The sequence below is a fragment of the Thunnus maccoyii genome, chromosome 5 (assembly GCF_910596095.1).
Source record: "Thunnus maccoyii chromosome 5, fThuMac1.1, whole genome shotgun sequence".
In the NCBI taxonomy this organism is placed as follows: domain Eukaryota; kingdom Metazoa; phylum Chordata; class Actinopteri; order Scombriformes; family Scombridae; genus Thunnus; species Thunnus maccoyii.
Window position 1 is genome coordinate 22,389,158 of NC_056537.1, and position 20,483 is coordinate 22,409,640.

Consider the following 20,483-nt stretch of genomic DNA (forward strand, 5'->3'; position numbering starts at 1 on the left):
AAATGTAGTAAAAGCAAGAGCACTGTGCAGGAAATTAGACATTTATCTCCAATGTACCTGAATGGGAAACATTACATGTGTTTTTTTCTTCTTTAAAATCTGTATGTGGCACTTTCTAAATATGTTATGAAACCACCTTGGTAAATTGTTTGGAACAATGAAAGTAAGACATTTGTCAAAAGCTCTATATCCTGCTGTCAGATAAGCAATGACTCACCACATTTTTAATTAAAGCCTATACAAATGCTTACACAGGCAGAGATATATGCACACAAAAGAAATGCATGGGATTGTTTTGTGTTTGAAATGCTCTCCAAACATGGGCAATAACATTTAACATATGCAGTTTAAAGGGACCATATTATGAAAAAAAATCACTTTTTCAGTGCTTGTGCATATGTATTTGGCTTTCTGATGTGCCTACTAACACACAAGCTATGAAATAAGACCACCCAGTCAGTTTGGTGTGGGCTGGCTTGTTCTGTACTCATGTGATTCAACAAGCCATTCAGATTTGATGCCCCCTCTTACGTCACATGGGGCGAAGCTAGGTTAAGCTCAGCTAAGCTAAGCTAAGGGTGAAAAATTTGCCCGTATGATGGGGCTGGACCGGGGGACAGAGCCACTGCTTGCCGACAGACGACTGCTGAGCTATGGCAAGCTCTGCAGAAGAGAGCCAGCTGAGGAGCAGAGCCACTGCTTGCTGAAATATGGCTGCTGAGCCCTGGTGAGCTCTGCAGGAGAAAGCCAGCCAAGGGGCAGAGCTGAAGAGATCTATGTCGCTGCTGCTGCAGCTGCAACTGCAGCTGCTTCCTTGTCTTCTGGAGGAATAAACATCTGATTCTGCTCTGATCTGGAGCAGTTTACCGGCGGGAGGACTTTGTTTTTTGTTTTTTAAACTTCTGGGATTAAATGCATTTATCTTCAAACTGGATTCTCAGCCTAGCCGGAGCTAACACTGGAGTCACACAGCACTACAGTTGCTGTCGTCAATAATAAACATTTTAAATGCTGGTGAGTTTATATGATTTTAATATTACAAAGTATGTACATATCCTTGTATATAAACAACAACGTCGCTGCTGTATTTATGCCTTTAGATGACGTTATTTTGAGTGTGGATGGAGCAGCTACAATGTTAGCATAGCTCTGATTAATCTGAACTCCATTCAAAAAACAAGCATTTTAACAGTTGTTTGCTTGTTTTCATGCGGACAGACCTGACAAAGGATGAATTCAGGTTTTTTACAAATCAACATCATGATGTAGTTATTTCAGCATCTTTCTGATCCGTTTATTGCAATTAAATCACAGCAACATCTAAGTTTATTTACACTCAAACTGCCCATTCTGAACAGGGCTTTTTAGACAGGATGAGAAGGATGGGAAGGCTGCAGTGGCGCTTGATCTTTGTGGTATTTTGACCAAAGCATGTCAGATACATTTTATTAAGACCCCAGGGAACTGTGTTAACTTGTGGAAAAGGGGCATAATATGTCCTCTTTAAATTATCACCTACTTAATAGTTTTTTGTTATGGCATCTGATTTCATTTGGCGGAGATAACAGGATAGTGGGTATGTGGGTGCACACAGTAAACATTGGTTATTTACTTAAAGTTGAATTCACAAAATGAAACTGTCCAACATTTTGGCTTATGTGCACAGGTGTGCAATATAAGACAATATACTATTTACGTAATAAAAATCTTGACAGAAATCCCAAGTTAGTTGCAGTGTATTAATGAAATGCTGTGCAAAGTGGTGGGATAAATCAAATAGCTCTTGTCTCAAGAGTCCCTTCTTCCTCCACCGCCCAGTTTGTCTCCAAGGAATGTTGAGCATAAACATCAAAGCAGAAATTACATTACTCTAGCACTCTGATGTTGAACTATGTTCCAGAAAGTTTCTTTCATATGAAAATACAGAAGGAGTTCCTGTGCTTCTGTGCATGCTAATCGTTCCACCCTCCAGTTTACATAATCAGTGTCCTGCACTGGTGCAGTGACACCAGGGGAGGGTGCGAGAGTAATGGCCCAATGCATATGCCATACAGGGGATCAGGTGCAGTGAAGTCATGGTTGCTGCACTCCCTTAGGGCTTGGAAGACAAAGGCTGAAGACCTGCCCCATAAATGTCAGAGAGAGCACCTGCTGCCATGAATAACTACACAGATAACAGAGGCAGGACACATGCCCACCTGCTGGGAGGGCACACACAGGCCACGGTGCTTCACACAAGAATGAAAAGATTCAGGAAAACAGAGAACACATGCACAGTGTGTTGGTTAATTACCACAATGCATTGTAAAAAAAAAAACAAGATTTGATGTTCTCATTTTGTTATGCTTTTACAGTAGAATTGAAGAGGTTGGAATTTTTTTACAATTAGACCTGATAACTAACCATTACAGTTCCACTGCAGTCAAAAGCAATACCAACAATGAGATTTTTTTATTGTACAAGGTACAAGGTATTTTCCTTTAATTTGTCCTCCATAGGCCTACCAGAAAGAATCATTCAAATTTGAGGTTGTTGAATTCATTCTGTATTTGTGGGACTCATTTAACATTGCCTTGGTTTGTCTCTGAACCTGCTGAGAGTGCAGCTGTCTGTGATTTCTTTGATGTAATCCAGCGAATTTAGAGCACCTGCTGACAAAGCCAGTCTGTTTCTGATAGAAAATAAAATTTAAATAACTCTACAATAAGAAGGAAAAGGAATAGAAATCCAATCACAACTTTAGCTTGGTTAAGTTAATTCACAATCTGCTAATATTAATTTCTGTCAGGAGTGTCAAATTCCCTGTTGGTGGAAAATTCACTTTGCCTCTTAAACCGAAGTGTTGTCAAAACAGAAAATGTATAAACACCTCACATGCATTAGTTCATATAAAAGACTTAATAAGCAAGGAAGTCTTAATAAAAACATAACCAGTTGAAGCAATAGCTATAGTACGATGACAATAAACCACAATGACCATCACAAAGAATTTTGCAGTGTATAATATAATATAATGTGTCATAATCAGTTCAGTTCAGCATCACAAACCCACACAAGCACAAGTAAGAAGACTAACAATGCAATAATAATAGTATTTTTCACAGGACAAAAACACAGTTACCTTGCCCGTTACCTTTTAGAATGCAAAAAAGTTGAGTTCGCACTGTGTTTGCTGCTGTCAGTGATAGCATATAGTAGATGTCTGACTCACCCTTGTGTGTCATCCCTCAAATTTGATGGGAAAACAATACAATAGTGACATCTTGAGTAAATTATGCATCTTTTGTTGCCTGAAAACTAACATTAACTATAGAACATTTTGGATTAGGGTTTGCTTAACTCCCACGGTACAATTAAATACAACTTAAAAGCATCTACAGTTGTTGGTTAGTTTATTGACTTAAATATAACATTACACTTATTTATAATAACTTAACATGATCAAAAAAAAAAAAAAAAAACATTTGGTCCAAAAATAAAAATCCATGAACACATTAGTAAAACACCATCAAGGGTATTCAGTTTATCTGTCTTTAGTTTTCCACCATCCAATGCTTTGGCTGCCAAGGCTATGGAGCAAATGTGGTAAAAGTAGAGCTGATGCTGACATATTTGGCAGCAGGGGTGAGATTATATACTACAGCACTCCCACGACTGCTAATCTAAAACCTTGCAGAACACCCAGATTCACACCATTAATTATTTGTTTTCAGCAAAAAAAATAGCAATACACTACACTCCTCTTCCCTGTAATCTCTCTTGACAGAATCACCATTGTAAATGAAGATGCTGTGTGACTTTCATTGCTTAAAGGGTGGGACCACAGTTGACAGTCAATCAGTGACATGAATAGCAATTTAGTTGGAACATGCATTTTGTATGCGCTCTGGCAAACACAACGTTGAAATTCCATCTCCTACCCAAACCAAGTACGCCTAAACACTGTCATACTCAGTACACTGCACCAATTTAAACTTCAACATAAAATGACAAGTTAGCACTCAAGTTGGATGACAACAAAACCTCCATGTTGACCTTGTCTTTGTTGCTGTAAACAGACATACAAATGACCCGCATCAGAAACAAAAAGTGACACAAAGAGTGTCTTTGAATTACAAAAGCAAAAATGTCATGTACAGTTGCCTGCTTGAGGGCACTGTTTTGAAATCTAGACTACATTCCCTTAACAGGCCTTGTACTTCTATTCGTCTTCTTTCAGAAAGCCAGAGAAGTAAATTAGTTTGTGAAACACAAGTAGAAGGTAACACAACATACTGTATAAGGTGCATGAGAAAGGAGTTAGAAAAACTTCAGGTCCTTGTTCAAGTCATTGTGACCTTGAGCAAGTTGCATTGTGTGATTGTTTTGCCTCTTCTGAAGTTGAATTGTAATGTCCTTTTGTGTGTGGGAATGCCTAAACTCAAACTTATATGTACATATACATATTTCAAATGATATTCTGGTTGTTTGTGGACAGGTTTGTAAAATATTTCAGTACTGGTTTGATTCTAAAAACACATGTGCTTGGTTAGTTAATGCAACACAGCCCTTGAGCCATGACCTTGGCAACTGCCACACGGTGATGTCATGTGCATACATAAAGGTAAACCTGCATCATACTTTGAAACCCTGGTTAGATTAATTGGTTAAAATGTAAGAAAAGATCAAACAACAGATAAAAAAAAACCCAAAAAAGACCCAAAAACAAATCATATGCGGCACAGACAAGCAGTGTTGGGCCAGTTACTTGAAAAATGTAATCATGTACATATTACTCCTTAAAAAGAAGTCAGCCTACACTTTTGGTATTTATCTACCATCAACAGCTAGTGTAATGTTATCCTCAGTTACTGCATGAAGTCCTGTCCTCTTAGTGAAGCTACATTGTTCTCACACCCCACAACGCTGAACTCACTACTGGATGTAGCCTTACCATTAGGCCTAATAGCAAGCCAGCTAAGGAGACAAAACATGCAAATTAGACAACTTTGGAATTACCTGTAGTCACATTTCTCCTCTATTGGTGGATGCTAACAATGATCACCAGCACCCACTGTTGTCCTAACTGGACTGATAGCTACAATTTGTAATTTCATGCAGCATGTTTCAAACACTCTCAAATCTCTGTCCTGTCTCCTCTGTCTTTCCTATTAAAACACCACCAGTCAACTTGTCAACTGGCTTCAGCACAGAGGTTTTGTTTGTTTTTAGATCTGCCTAGCACATGTGGGTGGTGCACTGATGACTGTACAAAAACCGTTTACCCACAACAGTCCAGAGACTGAGCCTTGCCTCTGACTGACAAGATGTACAGGAAAAAGACACTGCTGGGCAATAATATATGCAACGTACCTGTATATAAATACATACTGCATGAAACCATCACTGCTGTATTCAGGTGGGAAGCAAATTAAAATTTTAATTGATAAAATTTTGAATTGAAAAATATATCATTAAGCTCACCACTCTGGTATCTATTTCTGTAGCAATCCACAACCTTGAGCACATGACTATGAAAAAGACTGTATGGGTGGTTGGTACTTCATATTGAGCACAAACTTTGCAAATGTAGTCTGATGGTGAAGACAGATAGGGGTGCAGAGGGCAAGAGGGGCACTATAAATCAACATCTATCTGAGCTGTCACATTTAGTTTGGAGTGATGTCTTCTCAGCATCCCAAAGGCACTGGATGCAGACCCTATAGTACCTCTCCTGCTCCATGACAGTGGGAGTGATTGCATGTTTCACAACAACATTGCTCAGAGAAAACACTCTTTCATTCTCTCTGTCATGTTGTTCTTTCTCTTTTTAGGAGCTACATTGCATTAAATGGACTCAAAGTGACTTTCTGCCCTCAATAGCAGCAGTACAAACTCAAGTATATCAACGTTTTTACAGAATGGACTCTTGGAACATGTCAGATTTGTTTGTATGAATTTAATGGTACTCTGTTACCATATGTAATCTGATCAAATCCCCACCACCTACATTCAAAACACATGAATGGAACCTGTTACCTAAATTGAGCAGATTGGCGTATTAGCTAACAATGAATATTCTTATGAAAACCTTTCTACAAACCACCTATCACCTGTAGGCTTGAAGAAAGCTTCTGAAAGGTTTGTTTCTTGTTCAGCACTTGAAGTCACCTTGGTTTCAGCAGTTACAATAGATTCCAATGGTAGGAAAGGCAGGAAAGCTGTATCAAACATTCACAGAAACTTTTCAAACTACTCATGCAGCATAATCCATTTCTCTGCTGTTCACTTTGCTTTCAGTTTTTCAGCTACTTTGCATAATTTGGAAAACACATTTTCACTATGTATGCCAAATGACTGCCACTAAACTTGGTACATAGCCAGAGATGCAGTCTTGTAGCAAATTTGGTATGTATGCCTACCTGTGAGTAAATAACAGGTGAGGCCAATGGCATTTTCAGAACCTTTTGTACTGTATCTCTTCATCTGGTGGATAAAACTCGATGTGTTAAATTGTGGTCCTATTTTGTTTGTTTATGGTAACAGTATCACGATGCCTTCGACTAATCAACATCAAAATAAATAAGATGAGTCTTATCTTTTCAAGTATTTTTCCATATTTTGAAGCTGTATTTCATCAGACAAGACAGTTTGGTGCTTTATAAGCTATATTAATTATTTTTTTCATTTAAACTTTCTGCATCAACATTGGACATTTTGTGCAGTTATGTTAACTCAGAACATAGTTGTGAGCGACTTGAAGCATGTGTTCTAATAATAGTTGCAAGATATCCTAACTCTTTCTCTGAATGGTGTCTATACTGTTCAAGTTATATGTACAGCATGTCTTAATCCCAGATGTGAATTACAGTCTGTAGGATCCGAGGGAATCAAGGGATGAACACTGTGCCACTATGGCTACTGTAATGCAGATAGCCCGCTGAGTGCCAACTCATCCTTAATTTGAATTACAAAATAAGTAACATCCCGACAGAAACCATGTGTGTGTGTGTGTATGAGAGCAGACCTGCCAACACTCCCTTTTTTCCCAGGTTTCTCCCGTATTTTCACCCCCTCTCCCGCTGTGCTCCCGTTTTGTTGTTTCTCCCGGGAAACTCCCACAATTTGCATGGCCCTCAATCTTTATTATGAATAATCGTCATACAAACGGATCCATAAGTTTTGTATGTTACCCTAGTTGCCAGATCGTCTGTGAAACACAATCTACACACACAATCCACACATGACATACAATTTCAAACCATCTGTCACTACAACCCGATTCAAGGGGCGTGTGCACAGCTGCTCTCTGTGCAGGCAGTCTTTCCTCCTGTCCTCTGTCTTCCTCCCTCTGCTGCTGATGTGATACACTGCCTGCAGGTACTGCTGGTAGAGAGGAGGGGCTGGTTTGTCTCAGCCAGCAGTTAAGTTTACAAGAATTTGCCAAATTTTAAGATACGTGGCAAACTCAGATAAATAGTTAGGCTACATACAGACAGCTTTCGTGTTATTAGATTAACCAGTGCACTGTGGTTGTGTAAAACATACCAGCAGTGGACGGGACGCTGCAGGCAAAGCAGTTGAAAATATTGCTTTTCTATATATTTATGCTTGTTAAACAGGTGGCTTGATTAAGCAGCCTACTTATTGGCTTTTTACTCATGACGGTTTTGTTGCACTTACAGTAACAAGCATTGTTGTTGTCAACTCGAGTAACACGTTATCCTCTCCCAACAGGAAAAAAGAATATAAATCTAGAATATATATGTAAAAAAATCTAATATCTACATTGCTACTACTCAACAGCCCATTAATTAAATCCCCAACAAGCATTTTACCATACACTTGGGTCAAACTTTCATTTTCATTTTCAGTAGAAGCAATCAATAAAAAAAAAAAAAAAAAAAAAGAAAACTCATAATGTAAAACCCTGTTTTGCAAATTCTAATTATGTTAAATTCATCATATTCCTTGATGTTTTTGCTTATTTGGCACAAAACTTGTAATGTTGTGGTCATCTATAAAACATTTTTCTTCAAATTAGGGTATGTCAAAATGACGACTCATTAAATTACAGTACTTTTATTTTTTGATTTTTAACATCTGAATTGTAATAGCCAGGGTAAGAGGTCTGTCAGTGCCAAACTCATTTGGGACTTGAGCAAGCATTTGGGGTTGGAAAGCAATTTAAAGCAACAGAGTGCAATCAGTGAATGTGCCCAAGCTCTTTGTCATGAGGAATTAGCAGCAGCTTGTTTAATGTCTTTAGGATTATGATTATGATGTGAATGGTAATTATGATCATGGTAATGATGATTAAAATGTGAATGCCTCCAAGGTAAAACAAAATGAGAGAAAAAGAGGTTGTAAATGAATCGGTTTTTAAATGATCAAATGCTGGCTATCAGAATAATAAATATGCTGAATGATCAGCTTTGCTTTGATCAATGAATGACAATTTCCTTTACCTTTACTCTCTTCCCTCTTCATTTGTCATGTAAGGTGTCATCTTCATATTATTGTCACACTGCTTGTTTCAATGTTTCTTCAAGAGAACAAATGGCTGTGACATCCATTCTCAGTGTAGTATTGTGTTCACATACTCAGCTGGTGACCTAAACAGCATGTTGACAGTCATTGAGGTTGACTAGTGCTGGGCTGTCTGTGCCCAGCAGTTGATATGTTATGTATGGGTCGACTCATGAAACATTCATTTGAATTATATTTTAACACCAGGAAGACCAACCATGAAGTGATGGCTATTTTGAATCTGTAAACAGAATCTCATATTTTCAAACTGGGCAGACATTTCACTTCTTGACTTTTCCTAGAACCACTTTATTCAGAGATAAGTAGTTTTAGATATTCACAAACACACAAGGATTTTTTTCACCCTCTTGCGCCAGGCAGCTCTATTGATGGGCCCATGTTGACATTAAGAGACACACTAATGTTGCATGTACCAGGACAATTCTCTGGAACAGTGGCCAGCAAAGCTTCTTGAATATAAATTAAGGAAAGGGTACCATTAAAATCCAATTGAAACATTTCATTCATGTTTCTTGGAATGTTCTGGCTCAGTTTTTTTTATTTTTTTTGTTTTATTTTTCATGGTGATACACAGTGTTTTCAAGGTAAAACTTCACACTGGCAGTGTCTTGACGCACAACGTCTTGAGTTGAAGTGAGTAAACAACACGGGAGGATATGCCACTGTCATATTCACCATTGTCCACCAATGCACATTCACTTCTTTTGTCTGTATGGCATGTCCAGTCTGTGCTATGAGCTTCAATTTAGGGGCGTCAAATGGTACAACATTTGTGACTCAGATGATTTGAGATGCCCTTAAGTACCCTTAAGTAACTTAAGTGATATCAAATGTGATTGGAACTGAAAACAACACATTTAAAAAGAAAAAAAAAATCCTCAGAATTCTTCTAATGGGATTGCAAGAAGTGAGCATAGGTCTACTATCTGCTGAAATAAGTGTTACTTAAGACTGCAAAGTATATTAATTCAGACCTCAAGTTTCAGTTCAATTCATCTGCCTCAGACAATGAAATCACATTTACCTGAGCCATACAGCATACAGACTGCATCCTTCCTCACTTACACTATGTAGTTTATTTACATTATTAACACATTTCTTTGGGTGAGAAACTTTTCATGACATTATATTTCGCTGTGATAAAGGCAGCAGAGCTATGATTTCTTCCTTTTAGCTCACAGATCTCTTTTGACTTTGTTACTCTTGAATGTTCTGTTGGAATATGTGCTGGAAACCTATCCAAGGGTGTCCGCTTTTTTGTGCATAAAGTTGCTGTTTTTAATGTGAAATGAGCGCAGATTAAAATAAATACAGTAATCATCACCTTGTGTAACCAAAACCTCCTCAGTAAACACCGTCTCATTTGTAATAATTGTCTACATGTTCTAACTACAATAATAAGCACATGAAAAGCAAATTAATGCATCAATTTCCTTTCAACAACTAAGATTTTATTTAGGAAGAACCTTCAGTGTAAACCACTAGATGACAGTATAACATAATGATCTTGAGATCATGACGATATTTAAATCGTTTGATCTAATTAAATTGACCAAAAGTTCTGGTTGGGGGGATAATGTCATATTCAGACCTCCTACAAGTCAAAGCCAGTCTACCGTTGTCATTGTGGGTCTGATGCGTTGTATGCCACAGTTTTACAATATTACAGACTAGTAGCTACAAGTACTGTCAAAAGAGACAAAACGAGTGTAATATTCCTTCTTTATTGATGCAGTTCTGGAAATGCTTGCTGAGGTTTTGACCAGGATGACATGATGAAAATAACATAATAGACTTGATTATCCAGCACTGCCTCATTGGTTAGTAAAAAATATGTTCTAGATTTGGGAATACAAGCTCATTTCACTCGATGCAGTGGTGTTTTGTTTGGTTCGGTGAAAAAAAAAAAAGAGCAAAGGTGGATCTCCTCTATAGCTATAATGCGGTATATCTGTATAAAAAAGTGAGAATATATGAGATGAGCCTCGGCAAGACCCACGTATATGTATTAACATTAATGTTAGTTAGCCAAATTACTAACACTATATTGGCTAACGTGCCAGACAAAAGACACTAGCGTTAGCGTTAATATTACTTATCATAAGCAAATCGATTATGTTTGCTGGCTTGGTGCCGATGAGCCAAACACTTTTTTGACCTGTTCGCTTCCTTTGATAAAGTTGTGTTTACTTTTTTGCGGTTCCAGACTATTTTTGGGGGGGGTGAGCCTTGCATGTCTTGCAGTAGAGGAGAGTCGTCTTATTAGGTTGCTTTCATCGGGTGGAGCAGTTAGAATTTTTGTAAGAAGGGAGCGGTCCATCCTGGCAGCGAACTTCACTGCAGGTGCAGCAGGAGTGCAACACCTCTGTCAGGTATCATAGTGCGTAGTGTGAACAACAGCGCTGTTTGTGTTTATGTGTTGAAATTCATATTAAATGAATTGAATGAATTAAAAATAAAATGATGGCATCATGTAGAATTAGGATATTGACCTAAACTGGTGAGGATAAAATTATTTTTTTCAAATTTTTGGGGGCAATTTCTTCCCCTTGATAACACTTCTTAGGGGCATTCTGAGATTTCTTGGGGCATTTTTGCCCTTGCCCCCCGCTAATTTCCGACGCTGATACTGGCACTCACTATCCATTCCATTCAATAACTGTACAAGATACAAACGTTCATTTGTATCAGCCAGTGCCATATACTATACGCTTTACATGTAGCTAAAGCTACTGTTGCCTGGTTTTCAGATTTCCATGAAATAACAGGCCCATTCTTAGTTAAATTAAACCGGTACCCTGGTTGCTTGCTTCTGACAGTTTCTTTAGTTCATTTTTAAGCTGAGCCGTATATTGAGTAATAAGCTTAAAGTAACTAGAATAACTAGTGGTGTAACGGATTGTAGTTGATCCGTGATCTGTACGGATCGCTCCCCACGGTTCGGCAGGCATATGAACTGCGGATTAATTGCAAAATTTAATGTCTCAGTTAAGACAAAGTAAACAAGACAGTGTGTCGCTAACGTTAACAGGGATTTTGAAGAGCAATGATAAAACCAGCATCTAACGGTTCCGAAGTAACATTTGAGTTATATTTACCTGCTGTTTAATGTGCTGCAGCTGAGCAGCTAATTAGCATCTAGCTGCTAACTGACGTTAGCGGTGAATATTACCATCAAGTTTTGATGATGTGCACAGAGGCTGTTTCATTCACTGTTTAAAAGAGCAAGGTTTCATGCCTCACATTGCAATAACTGAGCATTGAATATTTTATATATTTTATTTTATTTAAACATTGGACATCTTAAATGTTGTTTTCATTTAAGACCATGGGCAAAAGTTCCTTGCTGTTTCTTGCTATAAGTGTGTTACAAAATTAATGGAAAACAAAGTTTTAATTGTCTCCTCCCTTTTTTTTCGCTGATCCTAATAATCATCTGATCCGTGACTCAAATCCATGATACAATCTGAACCGTGAGTTTTGTGTTCATGTTAACACCCCTAGTGTTAACATGTCAGCTTTGTAGACTATATTTTGTATGTGGTGCATATAGATGTGAAGAGTGTGTAAGTCATGTATTTGATACATGCATTAATACTTTCTGATGTGAACCTACACTTTTAGATCTGTGAATGTTTTTTTTCTTTCTTGTATTCAGCACTGATCTAAACCTGTATCACATTATAAGCTTTGTGCTACTTTATATATTTCTGTATACTAAGAAAATACATAGGAAACATGTGTAATCATGTGATATGTTGTCTGTTTTTGATGAGAACATAAATTTGTTTTCACAATAGAACAATACTATAAATTTGAATTTCACTTTGGTAAAATGACACATTTGAACCACTCCGTGGCTAAAATGAGCACTTCTTTGTTTAGAGACATTATGTATATGCTAAATGTCTTTAAAGAAGCAGCCTTTTCACCACTCAAGCGAATTGTTTTATGGGCATATAAAATTGCCCCCCACCCCTCCGATTTCATCAGGTGGGACAATGATATAGTTTGATGCGGTTTGTTGTAAGATTCCATGTTGGTTTTCCTCTGGTCCTCCCCAATTTTTTGAGTCACCAGCCACCACTGCTGTACAGTGACTTGTTCAATTTGTAGACTAGCTTTTCACCTGTGTCTGACTTAATTTCAAATCCTTCAGGTTGCTCAGGTTGCTGATGTCATGTTTGCAGCCAGAGAAAAAGACTCCTTGTAGTCTATTCCTGACACTTGACTATAACCCTTTGCAACATATCTGGCCTTGTACGTTTCAGTCTCTGAATTGTCTTTAACTGCATAGACCCATCTACCCCCATCTGGCAGTGTGGTCAATGTGAATGTATCATTTCCCTTAAGGGAATCAGTTTCCTTCATAGCACTAGCCTTGAAGGTTTGTGGTACATTACACATCACTCTGTAGTAGTAGTCACTATTAGCTAGTATCTGGTCATCACACTCCGCTTTACATTCATAGTCATTCAAGTACTGGGGGCTTTACCTCTCTCTATTGGGATAGCTTGTACTATGACTATATTCTCTGTTCTGTCTGAGTGCCACTGTCACTCTCAAGTTTCAATTTGAGGCTCTTGTATCTCCTTTGAACTTTGATCAGCCATCTTGGCTTTTGGCATGGAGGATACAAATCTCTTCCCATTAGGATCATCATAACTCATTTCCAGATCCGTCTGAGTTTGGTGTTCGACTACACTTTTTGTAACAAACTTCACTAACTTCTATTCAAGGACTCTCCCTGTGTCTGGGTAGTAGACTAGGTATGATGGGCTGTTTTCATCATATCCAACAAAGATCCCCTTTTCACATCCAGAGTCCAACTTCTTCTTGTCCTGTTTGCATGCTTAGTAGACCGATCCGAATACCTTGAAAGATTAGGCTTCCTCCCTGTCAACATGTAGTGTTGAGTGTGTCCAACATGTTTGTTGTAGCACCTGTTGCGAAATACTGCAGCAGTCATTACAGCATATGCCCACAACTTCTTTGGTAAGTTGGTCTCAAGTAGCATGCATTTTGCCATTTCAAACAGTGTTCTCCAATTTCTCAAAGTGGTCAGTAAGGTGCTGAAGTCTCATGTCTTATGGCATTCTTACTAAGCAATGACTGGAGGTCTTTTGCTGTGAACTCTGTGAAATTGCCTGATCTAATACACATGATTTTCCCATAAGGGACCACATCAGCAATGAACTTTTCAGTGGCTTTGACAGTATCATTCTTTGCTTTCAGGAGGTACACAAACATTGTTCCTGAATAATCATCAGTAAATGAGAGTGTGTATCTAAACCCATCTTTTCCCTCTGGCTTTATAGGGCCAGCCAAACCACTGTGTACAATCTCAAGTGTGGCTTTTGCTCTTTCATTAGGCTCTCCGTTCCTACACCTAACAAATTTCCCTTTTGCGCAGACTTCACAGTTTAGATTAGATTTATCAACCTTACCCTCAATTTTCATTCCCTCTGTCACATTCTCTAACTTGACACATCATTATACTTACAGTGACCAAGAATTTTGTGCCATGTTTGAAAATCATAAAAAACATGACATTCAAAACAACACAAGACAGAGAAAATGTTCTGTGGATATGACAGTATGTACAATGCCTTTGTCAGCATTGTATTCACCCATGTGTGGTCTTCAGCATTGGTTGCTTGTTTCATGTTGTCTCTCCTTTTTCGTCAGCAATTTGCGTCTTTATGAGTTGAGCTCTTGCAAAACCTACACCACTGTCTTCGTTCTCTACACTCACCAGTGCATTCCCGGGCCTTATGCCCTTTCTGGCCACAGTTGTAGCAGGTTATCTCTGAGCCCTCTTATCTCTCCCCCTCACCCAGCCACTTGCCTTCATCATGTTGTCATTGTTGGCATTAAACTTCTTGGTGCTCTCGTAGCTCTTAAACTTGGTTTTGAACTCACCAAAAGTTATTTTCTCATCAAGCCTGAGACAGGTCTTGATTACTGGGCCATACTGCCTAGAACCCCCCACCCAATAAATAAATAAATAAAAATCCCTGATCCTGATCGACTAGGTGGAGCAGTGCTCAATGCTAAAATGAAGCCATGTTATTTATTTCCTGTCTTGCATTTCTTTTCTGTTCCATTTTGTTTGTTTTGCATGTTTCTTTTCATAAAGTCAGCATATGGTTTTTGATGGTGATTCACTTAAAACTAGATTAGAAAGGAGCAGAATAGAGTGACCAGGCAGGAAGAAAGCAAGAGTAATTGAAATGAAACTTACCGGCCATTTTTAATAGTCATGCAATACTTACTAAAGCATTAGCCTAAATGTGGATACTGACTAAAGCAGAAAACCAAACAACTTTGATTCACCATAGATACACAACAGTAAGTTTCAAACAACACACAACTGTGTATAAAATTGTTGACTTTGCATTATCAGGGGAATTCTATTTAGGAGATTGGTAATGTGCTCAGTGCAGTTCTAAAGGCGCGCTAAAAGATTTATTTCCTCCCTGTGCATATAATAAATCCAGAATAGCATAATTATGGTGATTACTTGATCAGAAAGAAAATTTCCCTCCCAACTGCCAAGATCTGCCAATTGTGGTTTCAGTCCCTAAATGACAACTTCTCATCACTTGTCTCCTGTCAAGATGGTGACACAGTGGCGATTTGGCAATTAAACGGTACAGTATGCCAACTTATTAATATACACATCTGTTGGTATGCCACATTCTGCCTGTTTAGCACGTTGGCCCACAGCCTTCCTTCTCTCCCTCCTTTTATTGTCACTCTCTCCTTCCCTTTCTTTCACTTTCTTTCTTTTGGTTTCCTGAGGCATAGAACTCACCACAACACAGGCTTGTCTTCCTTACAGCTGATGCATTTAATCTCTTTCTGTTTAGACACCAACGGGATAATGTATTCTTTGTCAGGATGCAGGATTTTTGTTGGGAAAAATTACATTATTATTCGGCATTCCTGTTAAACTGAAGCAATTATTGTAATTGCAAATATCTCACTGTGTGCAATAAAATGGTTAAGGCTAAGGTGCCCCACTCAGGGGCTCCATTGACATACTATCAGCTTACTCTTCATAGCTTTCAAACAAGTCACCAATCACATTAGGAATAATCTACAAATGTTGTAACAGATGTAGCTGTGCAAACTAAGGCTGAACCATATGTGTAGAATTATATATCAGTAGTGAAGAAGTGAAGTGGTGAAGAAGGGAGTGATTTTGGACACAGTCTACGATGTCTTTGTATTTTGCCTGTTTGCTTTCTGTTCCCTTTTACTTTGTGTAAAAGGACAGATTTTTTCTGTTGGCATTATGTTAAATTGCCAAACCAAACACTGATGTTGTCTGGCCCAGGAGGAAGAGCAAGCAGATGTTGGGGAACTGTGTTCCAGTAGGATCGTGGAGGTGTGACAGTGAGGTGTATCAAGAAGATGGCAGTGGGCAATGGACCAAGAGATCTCTTGAGTGGAGCTCTCGCTGGTGAGTAAAGGCATCAAAGTAAGCTCCAGGCGAGATTCTGATTCTGAATGTAGCGCTGGAAGATCTTTCACAATCTTTGTAATATTAAGACATTTAGAAAACTATAATGATTGAAAGTTATCCACTGTCTAAGTATTTATTAATCCTTTAAAATGATTACCGAAACACAGTTTTGATCTTTTAAATGTTCTGGCATTTAACCATAAGTGGTTTTGTATTTAATATGCTTCACACACAGTATGTATTATCTTTTACAGGCTCAACCATTTCAACATGTTGCCTGTTTATACACGGTACCAGAAATAGAGTTGGGCATTTTTAAACATTGTTAGGCTCTGTGGATTGTGTTTTGTGTGAGTGCAATTTTGTTTTGTACATTCTGATGATGAGGTTCTAATTATTGCCATATAACAAGTTGAAAATATTTATAAAATGTAGCTGTTTACATGCCAAGCTCCGTATAAAATCCAACCTGCAATTATGAGGCGTTATCTGTGTCCTGAAAAATGTCTCACCTTATGAACCAGCTGTTCAAGGCTCATCTCAGGCTCAAAGCAGAAACCAAGCCCTGCTAATGTGAAATGGATAGAAGCCTGTAATTGTGAGCCGCGTTCCAGCTGGCATCTTGCCCTGGAAGAAGACGCATACCCTGCCCCTGTTTGGGTCCTTAACCAGAACTGTGTGTTTCCCCTCTGCACACAGCTAAATGTTTAACCTCTTCAATTACTTTTCTGTTGAAAAAAAAAAAAATTCTGGGCATTGCTGCAATGGCGCCATTCCAGGAAGGATCAGTGGCTGTCGCTCCTGCTCACAGATCAGTAAGAACTAAGGCCTGTCACTCTATGATGGAACAGGAGCTCTAGGGGACAGAGGGCACATTGACTCAGGGCATGTTTTCTTTTCTTTTCTCCATTCCACAAACCGGCAAATCCAAGGTTTCTGGTCTCTGCATGTGTCCTTGTGAAGACCACAAATGTAAGGAAGGAAACAATCCCCAAATAATTTTTTATACTGGAATGGCATCTTGGTGCTAATTTAATTTAAGTCTGTTTTTAGCCATGGACTGGTACTGAGGCTGCCTAATTTTCAAAATCATCTGGACAAATCTCAGAATATATTTTTCTGACAGAATTAAAGGGCATCTTCACCGATTTTCAAGTTGATTCCTATGGTTTTAAAGTGGGTTGAATTATATATGAATGACTTTAAACTTTCCTCTGTCTTCCCTGTAATAAAATGTCCCTCTTCATCCAGCTGCAAAAGTCCACTGGGTGATGCAAAACGTATCATCTGGCAAACTTTGGAGATCTGCCTTTCTTTTCTGCGTTTCCTCATTTTCTGGAGTGGTGTCTTCAAGGTCTGTCAAAGGTGGGTCTCCCAAAACACTCATTCTACTATGTTAGGCTACAAATAGGGAAAAACAGACACTAAAATATCAAACTTTGCCAAATATTTTAAAATATCAGGATATTTGGAAGAAAAGCAGTTTCATGATACACAGCGCGCAAGCCAATGAAACTGAGAATTTTGATCCTCAAGTGGACAATATAATGTCGGAGCAGAGATTTGGCACTACTATTACAACTTATGAGGTCAAATATCGTGCTGTGAAATCAGACAAAACATGTATGGCATATGGAGGAGAAAGCAACCACTGGAGCTAAGGTACAGTGGCAGCCGAAAGAGAGGTGCCGGGGTAGCTTTGCAGCATCGACCAGTGAGGATCATCAGAGAGAATGGAGATAGAACTGAAAGCTCCTGCAACAGACTTTGTGGTGCTTTGGTAAACCTGATTTTGTTTTCTGACAGGAAATTATATCGGACTTTGCCAACTCTGAATACTCCGAGTTGTCAACTCTGCTGCATTCAGCTTGAGCACTTAGGTCTTGGTTTCTCGTCATCCAAAACAATAAAAGAAACATTGTTTGCTTGCAGTTTTTCACCCCTTCATCCACAATTGTTTGCCAAACCAAGCTGAAATGAAGATGGCAGACTGAGAGGTTTTTTGACTATCCACCGGCACAGATGTGCTCTGGCAGCATCCTGGCTTGTGTGCAGCTCTCAGTAAGTTTGCAATGATCCGCATAACTAACTCCAGCACGCTTTTTACTTTATGATCCTTGTACACTGGTACAATATATCATGACTGATGAGGAAGAACATTTTTTAAATGAAAATAACCCTCAGTAAAGAGATATAATGCTGCTCACTAACTTTGTCCCTGCTAACAGGCCTGTCTGCTGGGAAACCCATTTCCGTAAACAAACCATCAGTAGTGGATTGGACAGGACTGTGTGCAATGCATTCTGTTTGTTACGGGATTCCCCCTTAAGAGCGATATGGGGAATCTTCAGCCTTTTTACCAATTTAAAAAATAATTACACATTTCTACTACATAGGTGACCTAGTTTTAAGAAATCATCATATTCATGGTGGTGAAGTTTCCCTTTAAGTATTCTGTGACAGTATATTATGTAGGCATATGCATTTTGTGCATGATCTACCGTGGGTTTCAGCACTGAAGTGATGATTGTATTGTGCTACATGTCCAGTGCCAATATCTGTCCCAGTTTGGCTTGTAAATTGTTTGGTGTATTTGCAAATTGCATATCTAGTTCTTTGATTTCAAGCCCAGTGATTTGATGTATGTACAGTATGCAATAATGGAATTGGGTCATCCCTGTCATGAGTACTGGTTACTGTAGTGTAGTGTAGTGTGTAATATCTCAGATCTGTTTTGTGTTTTATATTTGAATTTACCTGATGTTTAGTCTCTATCCTCAAGAGACCTGGCATGATGCGTTGCCGTTGGCTGCACCCCAGCTCTCAATTTAGGAACAACAGTGCCTCCTAGGGTAACAAATGGCAGTGCATAATCTCTGTTGTCCTCTTCCCCCTCCCTCTCTACCTCTGTTTCATTGTTTCTGTTTTTTTGGGGTAGAGCCTTCAGGCATTCTGGGCAAGACATGATGCAGCTCAGTTTTTGCAAACATGTAGGAGGCTTTCAAACAACTGTTGCTTTTCATAGTTGCAATCAGTAAAGATAGCATGTGGAATGCTGTTACAGTGTTGGAAGGCAAAGAAAAAAAACACAGAAAGGAGCTTTTGAGTAAGGATGGGGCAGGGAGAGAAAAGCATTCATCAAAGAAAGTAAGAGCTTCTTTTTTTTCTGCTTTGCTAAGAGTTTTTGTTGGAAACACAAATAAACACAGGCTGGCATGTTAATCATCTTTGAACAATGAAGGTGTTTGATAGTGAAGCAGTGTAAGCACAATAATTATGTCTCAACATATACTGTATGTTTAACTCCTTACAGGGCAAGGTTTATGCCGCAGTAACTTGACAACTTTTCCAGTTTTCTAAGCTTTTTAATAAAATTGGTATTTTAATGCAACAGTCCGACTAAAAGTTATTGTTCAACCATATCACAAGTATCCTTGTTACTTAAAACCCAAAGATGCCCTTCTGCTTGGGTTGTTAGCGGGTTTGAAAATCTAATGTTGGACTTTTTTCTCACGTTCACCTATCCAACTTATTTACTGAAATTCTTGGTCAGATAATTGCTTCTCAGGTGGTACCACAGAGTACAAATGAGATGTTTCAATTGGGTCGTTTTTTGATTTAGAAATTAAAACTCTGAGCACCCCCCACCACTATCACCACTGAAGATTGCAGGTCTTCTCTTGCCCAGAGAGCATTTCCATGAGGCTTAGCAATTCCTCAAAAGCCTCCTTTCATTTTCTGACAGTGTCCCCAGTTGACGTTAGCATTTCTTCATTCTTATGAAAACAGCCTGGTTGTTGTTCTCCCTTCACCTCCTGATTTGCTGAAAAGTTTCCAGAATATGTTAGGCCAACTGATCAAGCCATCTTCCATCACCTTTCCAAACTCGTCCCTCACCAGGGTTTTTGCATTGAACCCACAGAAAAGGCAACTTCACTCACCTGATGTCAACAAGCAGCTTCTTGGGTTTCCACCTTGGCAAACACTGACACCAGCCACAGCATGCTGGGGCTGTCCATGTGATCTTATTCTGGCTAAGATCTTGTTGAACAAGTCATATGGGTCTTTTTGATATTGTATTTTTGTTGCACTGTAGCACTTTCTATCAACATTTTTCATGATATGTAATGGGGACGCAGTTAAAATATTGTGTCTTTAGCAATTCCAGAGGTGTTTAAGAGCCTGATATTATATCAGCTTAAATATTTTGAAAACAACAGACATTATTTTATCTTGGATCAAACCCAGTTGAACTTATTCTAAAAAGGGGACATGACCAAAATGTCAATTTTGGCCCCGTTAGCTAGGGGTAGGCCCAATTCCAAATACATTATTTGGAAATTTGGCAAAACACTATTTGGCAAAGCACAAATAGTGTTTTTTTCAAGTACATTTATTTCATACAAATATTTTAAAAATTATTTGTTTTGGGGCAGGGAAAAAAAGATGTCAAATACCAGCGTGCAGGTCGGTTACCTCACTA

General features: G+C 38.6%; 1 long non-coding RNA gene across 4 annotated transcripts; it reads left to right on the forward strand.

The window, feature by feature from the left end:
* Positions 1 to 520: 520 nt before the first annotated feature.
* Positions 521 to 19,477, forward strand: LOC121897991. Of its 4 annotated transcripts, none has more exons than XR_006096325.1 (5): positions 521 to 1,014; positions 15,872 to 15,997; positions 17,252 to 17,365; positions 17,933 to 18,061; positions 18,229 to 19,473. It is a non-coding gene; the product is annotated as an uncharacterized LOC121897991 (long non-coding RNA). The 4 variants fall into 4 exon arrangements; XR_006096323.1 differs by lacking the exon at positions 521 to 1,014 and adding an exon at positions 10,521 to 10,901 and having other exon boundaries at positions 18,229 to 19,468; XR_006096324.1 differs by lacking the exon at positions 521 to 1,014 and adding an exon at positions 10,521 to 10,901 and having other exon boundaries at positions 15,872 to 16,972; positions 18,229 to 18,319.
* The last annotated feature ends 1,006 nt before the right edge of the window (positions 19,478 to 20,483 follow it).